The sequence below is a fragment of the Sus scrofa genome, chromosome 1 (assembly GCF_000003025.6).
Source record: "Sus scrofa isolate TJ Tabasco breed Duroc chromosome 1, Sscrofa11.1, whole genome shotgun sequence".
NCBI classification, from domain to species: domain Eukaryota; kingdom Metazoa; phylum Chordata; class Mammalia; order Artiodactyla; family Suidae; genus Sus; species Sus scrofa.
The window spans coordinates 1,370,941-1,388,785 of NC_010443.5; the positions used below are offsets into that span (position 1 = coordinate 1,370,941).

The 17,845-nt window shown below is 57.2% G+C and overlaps 1 long non-coding RNA gene across 1 annotated transcript; it reads left to right on the forward strand.

Moving 5' to 3' along the window:
* LOC110259819 lies at window positions 8,967-12,601 on the forward strand. The gene is made up of 2 exons (XR_002342146.1): window positions 8,967-11,311; window positions 11,820-12,601. It is a non-coding gene; the product is annotated as an uncharacterized LOC110259819 (long non-coding RNA).

The window sequence follows — 17,845 nt, forward strand, 5'->3', positions numbered from 1 at the left end:
CTAAACACCCAAGGAACGGTCCCCTGCGGTGGGCGGATAATGCCCCCAGAGTGTCCCGCCGTGACCTCTGCAAGCTCTGAGGGTGGCCTTGGATGCCACAGGGACGCTGCGGCTGGGATCGCGTTCAGGGTCTGGAGACGGGCGGGTGGCCTGGATCTTCCAGTGGCCCGGCCACTAATCCCCGGGAAAGGGAGAGGGTGTGGGGACGAGGACGAGGCGGTGGGGGGCGGTGCTTTTGTGGATGGAGGAGGCTCCGCGGGCCAAGGGCTGCAGGTACCTCAGAAGATGGAAAAGGGCCGGCCTCTAGCCTGGAGCTTCCAGCAGGGCCAGCCCTGCTCAGGCCCGCGTTAGAGAGTGGGAGTCCCCCTCGGGACTGTGGCTCCGGACTGTGCGGGAACAAATTCCTGTTGTTGAAGCCACTGAGCTTGTGCCAGTGTGTCACAGCAGCAGCTGTGGACGAGCACATCCTCCACCATAAGGCGTCCCCAGGCAGAGGCGCCGGCGCTCAGGGCTCTGCTCCCCCCGCTTTGCTTGGCTTTGCACCACTCGCGTGTCATCAGGACAGCGGCACGTGGAGCCTGTGGAAGGTGACAGCACACGAGTCAGACAAATACAAATTCAGCAGAAGCAGGGAACTATCTTCTATGCCTTTTTATTATTTTTCAATCAAGTTTTTGGTCTTTTCAGAGCCATACCTGTGGCATATGGAGGTTCCCAGGCTAGGGGTCGAATCGGAACTCTAGCTGCCGGCCTAGACCAGAGCCTCAGCAACACGGGATCCTTAACCCGCTGAGCAAGGCCAGGGACCCAGGTCCCTACGGTACTACGTCTGGCTCTCGACCTGCTGAGCCTCAATGAGAACTCGTTCTATGCCTTTTTAGAGCGGAAACCTTTCCCAGGAAGTCTCTAGAAGCTCCCTCACGGCTCATTGTGGGGAACAGGTCAAGGGCACCTTCAGAAGCGGCCTCAGGAGAGGAGCCTGGGATTGGCACGCGTGGCTTGGACCAGGGCTCTCAACCCGGGTCAGTTCTGTCCCCAAAGGAACAGCAGGGTCTGGAGACGGGGCGGGAGGGGGGGTCCTGCCATCCAGAGGGCGGGAATGCCAGGACTGCCTCACGAGTGACCCGCGCCCGCAGACGGGGCCCCCCGGCCCCCGAGTTCACATCTTGGACTTTGAGAAACCTGCCTGGAACCGGGCGGGCTGACCCTCAGCACCAAGAAGAGCAGAGAGCAGCCCCTGCGGCAGGCGTGTCTCACAGGCATCTGAGCCAATCCCGCTCGGCTCGGGGTTGGGGGAGGACGGGCACGGAGGTTTGGCTACGGCTTTTGCCAGAACAAGGCCCTGTGTCTCAGGACTGCTTCTGGTTCCGGCCAAAGGAGGTATCTGGCAGCAGCCTGGGTTGCAGCCTCACTGCATCCTCGCGGCGGCACCTTGGGGCCAGCAAGGATGTGGCATCTCGGCTTGGTGCATGGGAAATAGGGCAGCCAGGCCCCCTTGCGGCCCCAAACCACATGTCGGTCAGGGTCACAGGTGTGTCCAGACAGCGTGGCAGGCGGGGCTCACTAACCCAGTCCTGGAAGGATTGGGCGACGCTGGTCAGCGGGACGTGGACCAGAGAAAATCAGAAAGAAGCGCTCATCGGCCGGAAGGAGGGTCCCCAGACCCTCCCCCCCGGGGCACCTTCTCTGCACGGTCTGCGAGCACAGGCCAAGGTGGGACGTCCTCTGGGGTGAAGACCATGCAGAGGCCGAGGCCCTGCCCGGTAAGGGGCAGGTGGAGGCAGCGCCCAGGGAGGGCGGCCGAGGGGGCTCCCCTCCCGCCCCCACCGCGCAGTCATCATCAAGCAGCCGCGCAGACACTGCGCTAAGGACTCGCCGCATCTCCTCTACGCTTGCAGGTGCGGTTGCTGGAAGGAAGAGAGAGTCCCCGCCGGATCGGCCGCGAGACCACACGTGCGGAGGGCCTGGCCTGTCCCCCCATCCCTACCGATACATGTCTCCCGCTCACCCAGGTCCAGGGAACCTTGAGGAAAGGCCCCCTGCGCCAGTGCAGGGCCCGGGCCTCTGGGAGGGGCCCCAGGCTCTCCCCACACCCCCCCGCTCGGGGCCTTCTTGGGGGGCATGCGCCCCAAGGCCTTGGCTCTGAACTGAGGCCCATGAGCTGGCTGCTTTTTCTGTCAGCCCTCTAGAGTTTTTTGGGGGATTAAATACATACTTTACTAAATCAACAGATTACTTAGCACCATGTGGTATGAAAACACACCACCAGAACCAACAACAAACCCCTGAGCGGCGCCTTTATTTCAAAAATGCATTTACCCATCGGTCCCCGTGCAGCCCACTCGGCGGCAGCTCCTTTCAGTATGAAGGGTGATACGGGGAGATTATAAATGTCCGGCTTTATGAGGCCCTGGAAGCAAAGACGGCCTGGCTCAGATATCCTAACGACCAGTGTACGGACGCCGTCTTCTTGACGAGAGGGTTACAGACAGGCACGTGGGGAGGAAGATTTTAAAAGAAGGGAACATTTTTTCAGCTGTCCAATCACACTGACCGGCTGCCAGAAACAGATGGGCCTGGCGTCTGGATGGTGTCACCTTCCTTCCACGCCGCTCTTAGTGCAGGCACGTCACTGTCACTGTGAACCACTTCCAAGGGAGCGGCGTCACATGCTCAGGGACGCATCACGTGTCCAGGCGGGGAGAACCGGCCAGGGGAGGGGCCCACGCCTGCACCTGGGCTGCATCGGGTGCCCCAGTGCAGCGCCGCTGGCCTGGCTCTGAAGGTTCCACACCAGACTCCCCCCGGCTCGCAGCGCTGAGCACACTCGGGCCACTCTCAAGCAAGCGCCCCGGCGCGTGGACCTGGATGCACGCCGGGCCCTGCCGCGTGCATTGTCGCACACAGGCGAGAAGCCACGTCCGCGGCTGCCCTCCCAGAACATGCTTTTTGCATGCTCCATCTCGACTTCCCTTTGGCACAGGTGTCGGCTGACCCTGCTGTCACAGAGGGAGTGAGGCCGTGAACTTGGTCTCTCAGGTCGCTGCCCTCACCAGCCTGGGGAGAGCAGACTGGGTGCCCCTGAGCAGAGGCGGGAGCCTGTGGTGGCACAGGGGAGCCCCTCCCCAGAAGTGACCCTTCCAGGGGTCCTGCTTCAGGAGACACGGAAGGCGGCCGGCTCCAGGCTTCCGAAGCTCAGAGCTCGGGGTGCCTCCCAGCCGGCAGGTAGAAATCCATCATGTCCTCGGCACCTGCAAAGCCTTCCGAGGACATGTTTTTCTTCAGTCGGAACAATTCTGAGAGGAAGGCACATTATGCTCATTTTGCAGATAAGAAAACTGAGCCCTCCACAGTCGGGGAGGGTCCAAGTGTCCGTAGCTACGGCGAGACGGCACCAAGGTTCGGGTCCACCTGCTTCCACCCCGTCAAAGAATGGTCACCTAACCCACAAGCTGTGCGGGGCAGGGCTCTGACCCAGCCTTGGGCTGCAGGGGAGTCTGAGCCACGCAGCCAGCCTGAGGGCCGGTGTGGGGCTTCCTTCCAGCCCCAAGCCTGTGATGAACAGCCAAGGCTTCCCTTCAGCCAGGGGCTCTCGGTCCCAGCACCAGAGCCTGTGGTGCAAGCATGACTCTTCTAAACCCCAGACAGAGCAGGTGGAGCAGAGCGATGGGGTGGGAGTGGGGCTGGAGGCGTGAGCAGTCTCTCCTCGGGAGGCAGCCCGGATTCAGAGGCACACAGCTTGAAACCTCTGCCTGGACCCCAAACAGTGGCACCTGGCATTCCAGCCACCGCCAGAGGGGACCCAGCAGTGACGGGCCTGGGTTATAGTTCTCACGCCGGGCTGGCCAGAGCAGTGTCCTGGGTCCCTTGAACGAGAGTGATGTGACCAGGAGGAACCAGCTGAGGAGACCCTCCAGCTGCCTCAGCGACAGCCCAGGTCACGGGGTGCCTCTCATCGGCATCCCTCCCACGCCATCCTGCCAGAAAGGGAGGTCCTGGGCCCCAGGGCAGCTCTGTCCTTGGCCTCCGAGTGACCGTGCCCTGGTCACGTGTCACCTGGCTGCACTGGCCCTGGGGGCTCGGGTGCAGGAACGGGTGTGGGGTCGCCGTGCACCCGTCGGGGGGAGTCCACACCCTCTTGGAACAGACGTCCTCCCGCTCAGCAGTTGGCATCTGGGTGAGTTTCCACTTGGGTATGAGTTCAGAGGTTACCTCACCCCTTCTGGGCATCTCATCCTGTTCAGGCCAAGCAGCTTCTAGGGGAGAAGTGACTGGTCCTCACGCTGGGAGCGTGTCCTGGGCTGGGCAGGCGGGGCGGGGGGGGGCCTCAGGGGGTCCTCAGCATCCCCTTCCTGCCTGCTCCATGCTGGCCCCCCTCCAGGACTGCTGGGCCAGCCCCAGGGCTTCCCCTGCAGCTGGCAGCAGGTGCCCCGAACATAGCATTGCTGGCCCTGCTCCTTGTCACCTGAGGCCACCTGGAACCAGCATCTGGAGGAGCCGCGCACGCCCCATTCGCAGCTCTAATAACTGGGAGGAAGCACGGCTTGAGCCACCTCACCAGGGAACGCTCTCTGCACGGCCAGAGGTGGCCTAGCAGGTCTCTCTGAGATGTGGCCACTCTTGGAACCTGCCACCTTCAACTGGGGGGCGCCAGATAAAGCTGAGCACGTGCTTGGCCTGCCAGCGGGTTCGGCGTCCTCGCAGGTGGGAAATCTCAGGGGCTGCGTGAGGATCAGGCAGGTCTCGGGTCACAACGCAAAGAAAGAGCAGTAGCCACGGCGTCCAGAGGTGGCGGCTTCTGCCAGGGCGACTCTGCTCCCTTCCCCGCCCCGAGGCCTGCCCGCCAGAGCGCAGCCCGGAGCCCGGCCGTGAGCGCGGCCCCATCTCGGTCCCGGCCCGCTGTCTGACCTGAACCACAGCCAAGGTCGTGCCCCTTCATCTGCGTTTGTTCCTCGCTCGAAAGGGGGCCAGGCGTCATCTTGGTTTGATGCCGTCAGCTTCCGAGGGAAAAGGGCGAATGTGGGTCTTTCCAGGTAAACGAGCATCCCGCTGGCTGAGAAATGAGTCAACACAGGTGCGCTCAATTGGTGAGCAGGTGGCCGTGTCCTTTCCCTCACAATCACCCTTTTCATGCGCCTCGTCCCATCCACCGCGCCCTGGCCGCGTCCCTGCGGAAGCTCCGGGGCTTGTTAGGTATTAAATGTCCTTATCAATAACCGCCTCTGTGCCCCGTTTATCTGGCTGCAGGCACCTGGGAAGCCATAAAAGGCTGTTGGAACTGCTGCCATGTGGGGTCCGGGGGGCTCAGCCGGGGCCGGGCCGTTGCTCGGATCAACAGTGCCTGCTCCTCAGGAGCAAACATTCACATCAAAGAGGCTGGATCCTCCAGGAACCAAACATTGGCCATAAAAGGGAGCGCAGGGGTGAATGGGGCTTTGTTGCCTGGTCAGGTGGCGTGTGTCCGCCCTGAGGGAGCCACAGGAGCCGGCCCGTGGGCCCGGGTGGGAGAGAATCCTGAGCCCCCCGCCATGCTCAAGGCTCAGGGCACAGATCAGACCCCAGGCAGACCCAGGCTCAGGCCATCTGCTGGTCCCTCTCCCACGGCCCATCGCCTGGGGTGCAGGCCACACCACAGTGAGCCTGAGCCCGGACAGTCCACACGGCGGTGAGCCTAAGCCTGGATGGTCCACATGGCAGTGAGCCTAAGCCTGGCCAGTCCACACGGCAGCGAGCCCCAGGCTGAAGTCTGCTCTTGATGCATGCAGACCTGTGTACATGTGTGTGTGGGGGGGGTTGTGTGGGTGTGTACACGTATACCCACGTGCACACAAGCGTGTTCAGGTGCCCTCAGGGCATGCCTGTGATTGGCCCCTTGGCCCCGTGCCCTTCCCCAGATCCCACCTCTGCCCCAGGCTCCCCGGGGTCCCCTCTTTCACACCCAGACTGGCTCCCTACCTGCTTGACCATGACCGCTAGTCACTCGTCCCCACACCCCGAGCCGTCTGAGTCAGCACTCGGGGACCAGGACAGCGGCCGAGGGGTCAGACCCACTGTGCTCCTCGCAGGACAGAGGAAAACACACCGTCCAGCAGACAGGCAAGTGGCTCCAGGCCTCTTCGCTGGGGTCAGCGTCACCCAGCGTCGCCCAGCGTCCCTGCTGCAGAACGGGTGGGAACAGCCTGGGGAAGACCCTGGACAGCAGTGCCATCTGGTGGCGGGTCCTCTTGCAGCCATGGGGGGGTGCCATCGAGGTTCTGGGCCCCAGCAGGGCTGGGACAAGGCACGAGGAAGGGAGGCAGAGAAAACTCCGTCAGGACAAATGAGGTCTAAAACCGAACTTGAAAACAATGGCACGAATGCAAAAATCCATGGTGAGCAGAGTATTAAAAGATTAAGCAGAGACAGGACAGGAGTACTGATTTGTTTGCCTGGCACCAGCCCTGTGAATTTAGGGGTAGAAGAATGCCACTTTCCTTTGCCAGTAAGAAAGCACGACCCACATCAACCTGGCAGCCTGGCTCCTTAGGGTCTGAGAGTCAGTAACCGGCCCCCTCCCAGCCCTGGCTGCACGTTACCTGTTACCCGTTACCCCAGCATCAGAGCCGAGCCCTGAGGAGGGGCCGCCCACGAGGGTCCCATCTCAGGATCCTTGGGGTGCCCCTGGGCCCGGGAGTGCAGCCCCCCTGGGTGTCAGAGAAGTCCCTGCTCCTGTGACCCTCTAACCCACTTCAGAGGAGTTAGGTCAGTGTAGACTCGGGGAGACAGTAAAGGGCCAGCGGAGCACAAAGCTGAGCCAGTGCGCGGGCATCTCGCAGATACTTGCTGCCACCTGGTTGCTGGGGCTGTGCAGTAAAATACCGAAATGCAGGCGGCTGGAGGGTGGGGTGGACACGGGGACGTGGGCGAGGCCGGCTGGCCCACCCGCCTGGACAGGCTGAGGTTCACACCTGCCTGCCGCCTCCCGCCAGACCCTGGACCATCCTGCTGGGCATGCGAGCCCCGGGGCGCTCTGCCTCTTCTCTTGGCAAAGAAGAGGAAGGAGTCGGGCAGCCTGGGCTTTCCGACCCGTCTCCATTCCAAGCGCGCTTTGCAGAGTGACAGCTCATTTGCAGGCACGGTGTTTCCCACACCATGAAGTCCTCACCTCCCAGGAACCACCGTCTGTGAGCGCAAAGCGGTGAAAAGCTCCCAACCCGGCCCTGAACACACACGCACACCGCTGCCTGGACGTCCGCAGAGAGTCCAGCCCCACGCGCCCTTGGGGGCCTGCCCGGCACAGCCCTGCATCCCACCTTCCCGGGGCCTTGGCTCCAGCCTGGCAGGGGGATGGAAAGAAGCTGGCAGGGCGGGCTCCTAACAGCCCTGGAGCTCCCTGTTTGCACCCGGGCCCCTTCCCACCTGGCCTGGCTTCACGTCCGGGACCCCGCCCAGGACCACGGCCTGCGTGAGCCGAGTCTGCCCCCTGGCGGCAGGCAGGGACACTGCACAGAGGTCCTGCCCTCTGGTCCTCCAGCCGCCGCCAGCTCACACCCTGAGGAAGCCCAGCTCCTCATGCACAGATGGAGCCACACAAAGGTTTTGAGTCTACTTTATTGAAATAACAGAAAAAAAGCAGTACTCCAGGTTATCAACTTAAAACAACAGCAAGTATAAAACAGACGCTTTATGGAAAGATACGGCTTCTACTCGTGCCCATCTCACTGCACGGAAAATAGATTTTCCATAGACATGCACACACTGCATAGTCAGATATGACATTATCCTGATGGTTCAGTGATATATGCATATAAATTAATACTGACTTTTATTGTATGTTGTAGGAAAACAAAATTGGCCACAACACAAAAGGTAGACCAGCAGGTGTCTTTGTGGGACGCCCCACGTCCATGATGTGCTCGTGGATGAGGGGTGCTGGGGGGCTGGGGGCTGGGGGCCGAGGAGGGTGGGGCCCTGGCACCAGAGCGGGCTCCCTCGGGGCATCTTCAGTCCACTTGAAGACCGCACCCGGCCCCCCCCCAGGGCCACGCCCCCCCTCCCCACCTGGACACTCACCTCATTTTCCAGGCCTGTGGCCTCCTGGCTCACAGGTCTCTCCTCTGCGGCGGAGGTGCCTCCTCCTGCCAGCCCCCCGGGGGGCTCCAACCACCCCCCGCACAGTCTGCTGCCAATGTTTCTGCATCTGCGAGCTGTCCATCCATGCCCCCCTCCCCTGCTCCCCACGCTGCAGGAGACACCTCCACAGTTCCCTCCACGCTGCCCACGCTGCCCTCGAGGGGAGCTCGGAGCCCTCCCTGAATGAGTGGGAAGTGTCCAGACTCCGTCCGGTCCCGTCCCCCTGCAGCTCTCCCAGGGCTTCCTCGCAGGTTTACATTAAGGGAAATAGAGCCGCGAGGATACGTTCCTCTTCCTCCGTCTTCCTACAGCTCCATCTCCCACCTCACCCAGTAAAGGAGCCTGCAGGACGCCGAGCCCCTTGCTCTGCCCAGACCCTGAAACCAGTGCCCAGCAGGGCTCCCTCCTGCAGAGAAGCCCCTGCCCACCGTCCCTGACGTTCCTGGAGGGAGAGGTGGGGGCAGCCGTGAATGATGGTGGTGGGCTTGGGGGTCTCACCGGAGACCTCCAGAGGCAGGTGGGGTGGGGATGCATCACGGAGGCGCGGACCGATGCTGAGGAAGTGGGCACCAGACCAGGGGCCCAGGTGCATCTGACGGGTCGCACCCGTTTCTCTCAATGGGGATCAAAAAGCCCTAAAGCGGTCCTAACAGAATTGCACACTGCTGGGGGCCTCATTCCCGTTGCCTGTGGCTTCTGTCACCTTCTCCTTAGTTCTGGTTCTGGCCCAAGTGGAGCGAGAAATGGACAGGGCCGCCTGCCCAACAGAGAGATGCTGGCAGTCCTTGTCCTGGGGGGTCCAGGGGCCCTCTGCCCATGCCAGTGCAGGGGGGTGGGGGCTGCGCAGGGGGGTGGGGGTACAAGGCCAATGCAGGGGGTGCGGGGATGGGGGGTAGCACAGGGGTGCGGGGACAGCACTGGGGCGTCGGGACCTGGAATAGGCTTCTCCTCCGGAGGCCACGCCCACAGCCCTGTGAACAGAGGCCCCCCCGGCCCTCACTTTCCTCCAGTCCAGAATCTCTGCGGCCCCTGGGGTCCCGGGAAAGCCAGGCAGAAGGCACCCTCTTCCTCTGATTCCAACATGAGGCCGGCCGGGTTTGGGAACCGCAGTTCGGAGGGCAGCCCCTCCCAAGAGCTTCCCGGCTCCCCATTGGAAGAGGCGCTTCAGGCACCGAGAATAAAAACTTTGGACGCTTCCTGTCCTCAGGTCTCCTTTAAATTCAAAGAGGAGCCGGAAAGGACCAGCGGATAACAAATCCTTTCTGCCGCGGGAAGCATGAGGACAGGAGGGCTGGCGACCACCAGCAGGTCACTGAGCAGCTCTCCACATCCGGGTCTCGCCGCGCTTCCCTGCAAAACGTTTCTCCTTCCCAATCAACAGTCCTTCTCCCATCCTGCATGGCCGCTGCCAGAACCTCGCAAACAAATGTGAAGCCGAGTTGCAACACACTTGGAGATTCACAGTGAGCCAGCAAGTCTGCAAATAATTTTCAAGATGAAAAATGAAAATAATCACACGACTTGGAGTAGGGGTGAGATTTGACTTAAGCACAAGTTCAGCGAGCCCAGGTTTTCCCCTCGAGGCTCCAAGAGCAGAAGTGTGATTTGCCTGGTTGGGGTGAGTCCTGAATCCCTAGTAGCCTAAACTCGTAAAGGGCGTTAGTGCCCTTAAGGAGCCCTTACGGAGCGTGTTCCGATTGATTGCTCAGGCCTGCGGAGGCATCGTGACTGCTCCCAGCCCCGGGTGGAGACGCCGGGCGAAAAGACCCATCGCGGAGGTGCTGGAACTAAACACCAATCGTCAGGCAAGGAGCGGGAAGGGCAAAACTAAGGGGAAATCCTGCTGTCCCCCCAGTACCCCGTGGCCCCCCCCAGGAGCACAGCTCACCCGGGGTTGTGCCAGGAGCCGAATACACACAAGACGCCAGGGTACAGGGAGGCACGGAGAACGGTGGTCCCAGCCTGGGAAGCTTGGTGCGGTCCTGACGACCAAGCCACACCCCAGGCCAAACGCCTCAGCACCTCGGTCAGGCCCCTACATCAGCATTTCTGAGGTTTCCAGAGGGTTCAGTGCAGCCAGGACAGAGCGCCACCAACCACGGTGGAGTCTGGGAGCTGTCGAGGCCCATCCATTCTGCACCCCAAGCCACTGCTGCCTGTCCCGGCCTGCACATCCTCATGCCTGAGAAGCCTTGGGAATTCTCACTCCAGCCAGACCCTGCCGCGACTTCTCCAACTGCCACGGCCCCTAGTGGGCCAAGCCTCCATCCCGGGGCCACACCCGTCCAGGAGCCACACCTCTGTCTCGGGGCCACACCTCCATCCAGGGGCCACACCTCCATCCAAGGGTCACGCCTACGTCCTGGGGCCAAGCTGTCCTTTGCCAAGCACATGACTGGGACTCTTGATTTGTGCCTTCCTGGTACAGCCAAGCCCAATTTTGGGGAAACAAATGCCACCACAACCTCGAGGACAAAGGAAAGGCCACCCACAAGGAAGACCTGACATCTGGCCGACAGCGGCTCTGCTGCGGCCTCTGGTCACCCACGGGCCACCATCCCCCCTCCTCGGGCCCGCCACCCCGTCCGGGACCCGGTCCTTTCCTCCGAGAAGAACTCTCTCCTCTGTGGGCTCCTTGCTGAGCCCCAAGCGCCTCTAGCGCCTCCCCGCGACTCAGAGGCCCAAGCAGAGGAAGCAACAGCGGTTCCCTCACAGGACCCCTCCAGGGACACATCTGTCCTGCTGTTATCTGACGTAAGGTCCCTGTCCCCAGCTGAAGCACGGACAGTCGGGAGCAGCCGGGGGCTCCAGGCTCCCCAAAGAAGTGGGCGCTCGCGTACTGGGGATGTGAAAGGGGCCCCACGGAAAGACCCTTCGGGAAAGAGGAGGTCCCCCCGTGGACACGCTCGGCCGTGGCTGGGACTGCCCGCATCGCCCTGGCCCTGCCCCGTGTCCTCGCCGGCAGCAGCCCCCCCTCCAGCGCCTCGACACAGAGCCCCGGCCATCAGAATGAGGAGGACACCGGCGCCCAGGGTGCAGGGACCCCGTGGGGCGGGCGAGGGACACGTCCCCCTTGCCTTGTCACACAGCCGGGGGTGTCAGCTGTGAGGACTCCTCCTCCCCACGCTGCTCCCGCCACGTGCCCGCTCACGAGCGCAGCTCCTCCCGCCCGGTGCTGGATTTGCTTCACACACTTCAGGTGGGTGCGTTTGGTTCTGATGCTGCCGCTGCAGGACGACGCTGCTTCTGGAGGCCTGGGTTGTGGCTGCGGGAGGCGGCCCGTGGAGGGGCCCCCACCCGGGAGCGGGTGCCGTAGAAAAATCGAGGCCATGTCACACGCTGGCCGGGCTGCTTCCTAAGTGCAGGATTATGATGTGACCCCAAAAGGTTCTGCTCCTTTTTGACCGAATGTGTGCAAACTCGTCCAGGATCTGCCCTCACTGTCCATGAGCTCAGTCCTCGCTCTCCTGACTCCGCTGTCCCAGAGCCCCTGGAAACCCGCCCGCTCTGCCCCCCCAGGGGCTTGGGAGGGAGGACGCCCAGGGCCGCTTCCCAGGACACCCCCCGCCAGGAGCCCTCCCAGGACCCCCAGGAACCCCCCAGGACCCCTCCCAGGACCGCCTCTGGGAGTCATTCCTCAGGTGTGACCATACTTTGAGGGGTCGGTTATTTGTCTCTGTTTCTTTAATCAGCTCTTTCTAATTAAGTCCTCAGCTGTCCTCCTCCTGGAAGTTCCTGGGCGCTTCCCATTGTGATTCTAAGCAGCACTGCAGCAGACACCCCTCCCTGAAAACCCCTGAAAACCTGCCTACTCTGCCCCCAGGGGCACTCTAGTCCCCGGTGAAGGCTTGGAAGTGACCCCTGGGCCCTCTGTCCCCGGCCCTGTGTTGCAAACACGGCCCTGGACACTGTTTTGAGGGATCAGCTCTGCTCGGCCCTGGGCTCTGCGGCATCTGAGCTGCACAGACTGCAGACTCCAAGGGGGCCCGGGGCTGGCCCACCCCGACCCTCTGGCTCTCCGTCTGGGACCAGGGCTGCTCTGTCCTCCACGACTGGGCCGTCTTCATGGAAGCCAGACTATTTTCAACACCACCAACTTCCTTAAACAAAGCCCGGTTTCACATATGCCAGAATTATGTTCGACAAACAAAACATGTTTTTATGATATAACTAGAGAGCGTGTTCCAGGACGTGTCAGGCTTGTCATCGCCAACACCTGGATCCCATTTCCAATACTGGCTAAAATGTGAACCATCAACTTGGAGAATGAAAAAAGCTTTATTTTTTTTTTTTCACTCTGGGGAGTGGGGGTGGTTCTTGACCGTCCTCAAAGAATGTCTTTTAATATTATGCACACTTAGAGACACGTTTATAAATCCTGGATCTTAAGCAATGAAGTGCTTTTGCAAACATACAAGGATCCATTGAACTCGCTCGCTTGCTCTCTCTATATAATTATAATAAATCAATAAAGTACTTTTTGAAAGCATATAAGGATCCAGTGACCTCTCTCTGTATACATATGTCTGTATGTATTATTCGTTATATTCTTATGCGCTGTATAGTGATGAGTTGTGCATATTTCATACCTAAAATGTGTCTATAAGATCATAACGGCTCTGCCTTAGATGAGGGATCTGAGCTGATTGCCTTGGTTTTCTAATCGGCAATGCCTGCAATTTTCTTAAATGACCCCAGACCCACAAGGGTCTTGTGGGGTAGACCCGGCTCCCTACGGGGTCCTGGATGGGAGCGTGCTGTCCAGAAAATGCTGGGACAGAGGTTTTTCCTTTAGAAAATCTCCACCCTTCACATCTTTCTGGGCACCAAGGTTAGAAACTCCCCAGGCTTTGGGTCTCAGAAGCTAAGCTCTGAACTAGGAGATACAAGCCTGTGTTAGATAGGAACCTCAGGGCACATGCAGTTTCGGTTGGATCCAGCTGAAGGAGGTAGCACTGCAGGACAGCCATTAGACCCTGAGAGCCCTCCAGAAGGGTCCACGCAGGACACACACGGTCTCTGATCAGGAATCACTAAGATAAGTGCTGGCAGTTTGGACCAGGTGGAGCCAAGCCCAGGTCCCAGCAGGATTTTCATAACCGCCCCCCCACACACACACCGGGCCTGAGCCCACGCCTGGCTGTGTGAGCCATCAGCCAGGGGCAGAGCATCAATCTTCCGCTTCCCCCATTCCTAAACCACATGACAGCCGGGCCTGGGGCCCCAGCACCTTATAAATCACCAGCCGGCTCCTCTCCCCACGATCTTGATAAAGCGCCAGGACCAGATGTCCAGGCTCCAGGAAGATAGCCCTGCCAGACCACTGCCTTGCCTGGGACGGGAGGAGGGGTGCGTGAGTGTGCGGGTGGGAGCCTGGGGCTGTGAGTGTGTCCATATGTGAGGGTGTGGGCGTTATGCAAATGCACGTGCGTCTGCACGTGTCTGCACATGTGCACGCGTGTGTGTGCGTGCCTTTCCCCCCACATGTTCCATTTATTTTCAAAAGAAATCAATGGAAAAATAAACCAAAACTTCATTTAAAGAAAAGAAGTTATCTTTACGTGGGGGCTACAAGTGAGATTTCTGTGAATGTTCCCTGTTTTATCGTCTTCTCATGGGAAGCATGCACATTTGTTACATATAGAATAAAATCAAAAAGAAAACAGCAGACTCCGACACTGAAAACAAATGAAACTGACTATACTTCAAGTTGGTGTCATAAACATGGGAAAAATTACTTTTGTTTTTTTAACAATTTATTGAGGGGTAATTGACATATAATAAGCTGCCTATTTGAAGTGTACATCTGGGTTTTGACATATGGGTGAATCCGGAAACCATCATTACGGTTGGTTCGTTAAGATACTGAAGATGTGTCACTCTCAAAAATGTCCTTCTTGATGTGGTACATACACAGTGGAACACTACTCAGCCATGAAGAAGGATGACCCGATGGGCAGCTCTGTGGATGGACATGGAGATTATGATACTGAGTGAAGGGAGACAGAGAAACGCAAATACCATGTGATATTTATAGGTGTCATCGGAAATCTGACACAAATGAACTCATTAACAAAACAAATCAACTCACAGGCATAGAAAACAAACTTATGGTGACCAAAGGGGAGGTTTGGGAGGGATCAATTAGGAGTTTGGGGTGAACAGATAGAAACCCTTATACATAAGAAATAAACAAGGACCTGCCGTGGAGCACAGGGAACTATACTCAATATCTTGTAATAACCTGTGACAGAGAAGAAGAGAAAGAATAATATCCATGTGTGCATAGCATGCATAGATGTGTGTATCCATGTGTGCATGTGTGTGTATATGTGTGTGTATATCCATGTGTGCATGTGTGTATGTATGTCCATGTGTGTGTATGTATGTATATATGTGTATATCCATGTGTGCATATGTGTGTATATGTGTTTATGTATATATGTGTGTATCCATGTGTGCCAGTGTTTGGGTATGTGTGCATGTGTATATCCAGTGTGCATGTGTGTATATGTGTGTATGTATATATGTGTGTATATCCATGTGTCCATGTGTGTATATACCCATGTGCGCATGTGTGTGTATATCATGTGTGCATGTGTGTGTATATATGTGTATATCCATGAGTGTGTGTATGTATTATGTGTATATCCATGTGTGCATATGTGTGTATATGTGTGAGTGTATACATGTGTGTATATGTGTGTGCATGTGTGTATAACCATGTGTGCATGTGTATGTGTATATGTGTGTATCCATGTGTGCATGTGTGTGTGTAATCCGTGTGTGTATATGTGTGCATGTTTGCATAGCCATGTGCGCATATGTGTGTCTATGGGTGTGGGTTTTTTTGACTGTTTGACAACCTTTGCTTTTCTGGAATAAACTCCACCTGATTATAGCGCATTATTCTCTCTGTATATTGTTGCATTTGATTTGCAAGGGTTTTGTTTGGAATTTTTTATCTAATTCATGAGGTATGTTGCTTTGCAGTTTTATTTATGATGGGATATATTCTATAGAAAAAAAGAAGTAAATTTTTAACGAATTCAGTGGCCAAATTTTAAGAAAATTTGGGGGATTGTAATTATGAAACGAATACCGATATATCTTAAAGCGAAACAAAATATAATTCCGTTAATGTTAGAAACTAAGGTGGGCTACCAAGAGAAAAGATCTACCCATATGGGCATCCCGTCGTGGTTTAGTGGGAACCAATGCGACTAGGAACCAGGAGGCTGCAGGTCCGACCCCCCAGCCTCGCTCAGTGGGTTGGGGATCCAGCGTTGTCGTGAGCTGTGGTGTAGGTCACATACGAAGCTTGGATCCTGCATCGCTGTGGCCTAAGCCAGCGGCTGTGGCTCCGATTGGACCCCTATCCTGGGAACCTCCATATGCCGCGTGGGCAGCCCTAAAAAAAAAAAAGAAAGAAAAAAAAACCTACCAATATTAGAGGCAATGGGGATAAATAAAAGTTCTATGTATTAGGTTTCTTTACTTCTTTAAGATGCAATTTACTAATTAGTTACAAGGACGAAGGAGGTGACTTTCAGGCGTCCCTGACTGACCCCACCTTAACCAAGCGAGGAAGATGAGCACGAGCAGTGATGAGAGTGGGGACCGCGTGCGCCGACGGGATGCTGCAGCGAAGCGCGTCAGTGCGTAACCGGGTAACCGGAAGCCTTAGCCCAACCTGCACCGAGAAGCATCCTTCAAAGAAACCACTGTGGTCTGCGCCCAAGTCAGACGGCAAAGGCAGCCCAAGCGAACAACTGTTCCAGACCAAGAAGAGACCAAGGAAAGTGACCGATAAGCCCAAGGCTGATTCTGACCCAAATTCTTTTGCCAGAAAGAAAACTGTTGGCTGTTGGGGATGCTCCTATGGAGCCCGCGTTTCAGCGGCGGTGACGGATGCCTGCAGGTCTCCTGACCTTGGAGGTTGTTAAGCGTTAGGGACCACGTCCGGCTGATGGAAACGCACGCTGAAGTTTGCAGAGTTGGCGAGGTCAGACTGGCAATGCACTTGCTCTGTTTTCAGGAGAGAAAAATTATTTTTGCTGTAGTCTCCATTTCTGTGTGAGCCGGTCGTTATTTAAACGCAGTTTTATGTAGTTTTAAAGAAGCAATTTCATCCTCTTTCTCCAAAACCTGAGACTCCTGAGTGCAGAGAATAGCCGCGACTCTCCTGTGCAGAAGCGGAAAGGCAAAGGCCCTTCCTTTGCCATCCCTCGCCTTCCGGGCCTGCCTCTGCCCCTCAGCCCCATGGGTTCAGTCGCGAGACACACCTTTTTTAAACTCCCACGTCTTTCTGTTTTCTCATTTTCCTAAGGCACGGATGTCCCTGAGATTTTTTACCAGGGTACACTCCCGTAATTCTTTTTTCCAGGAGCTCCCTGGTGGCATAGTGGTTAAGGATCTAGCATTGTCGCTGCTGTGGCAAGGGTACGATCCCTGGCCCAGGAACTTCCACGTGCCACGGGCATGGCTAAGACAAAAAGAAAAAAAATTAAATAAAACATAATTCCTTCTTCCAAAAATGTCTGTCTCCTTCCAGCTGTGAGGACGCACTGCGGGCGACCCTTTGACATGGGACAGGCGGGTGGTGGATGGGGGAGCAGCGAGACCTCCAGGGACAAGCAGCCCTCAGACTACTGCCCCACTCTGGGCAGCCAGGAACTCACATGTGCAAACCGAAAGATCTCCTTGTGAACTTAAAAGGACAGCTTTTTTTTTTTTTTTTTTTTTTGTCTTTTTGTCATTTCTTGGGCCGCTCCTGTGGCATATGGAGGTTCCCAGGCTAGGGGTCCAATCGGAGCTGTAGCGGCAGGTCTACAGCAATGCGGGATCCGAGCCGCGTCTACAACCTACACCACAGCTCACGGCAATGCCGGATCCTTAACCCACTGAGCAAGGCCAGGGATCAAACCCACAACCTCATGGTTCCTAGTCAGATTCGTTAACCACTGAGCCACGACAGGAACTCCAGGACAGCTATTTTTAAAACGCAGGTGTCCACTGGGAGACACCTTCTCAACCTCATGGAAACGCGGGGACTTGGGGCCAGTGGCTTAACCGAGAACCCCTCCGCCCCCACCAGCACACACTGGAGAACACACCCAAAGTACCAGCCGTCCAGGCTAAAAATGCCCAGGGATGTGAGCTGTCCTGTATGGCATCAAAAATTCCCAGATGCCCCCAAAGTGAGCTCCATCAGCTTCTCAGTTAAAGACGTCTCTGCAAACCATGCATGAGAAATAACTCGGTCCAGTAGACATCTAGCGTCACAAGGAAGAAATCCGTTCTCACTACTAACGTGGTAACTGTTAGCTGGAATACAAGAGCAACTCAGAAGCAAGAATACCAACTTAATAACCAGACTGTTTAAAAAAAAAAAAAAGGCATTCCCGTTGTGGCACAGCGGAAACGAATCAGACTAGGAACCACAAGGTTTTAGGTTTGATCCCTGGCCTCGCTCCGTGGGTTAGGGATCCGGCGGTGCCGTGAGCTGTGGTGTAGGTCACAGATGCGGCTCGGATCTGGCGTTGCTGTGGCTGTGGTGGAGGCCAGCAGATATAGCTCTGATTAGACCCCCAGCCTGGGAAACTCCATATGCCACGGGTGCGGCTCTAAAAAGACGAAAAAAAAAAAAAAATGGTGTGTGCAGGGCATTTCTCCACGATCACTGGATTGTAGAAGCAAAACCGAGTGGAGTGGCTGATTCGGATCAGCACTG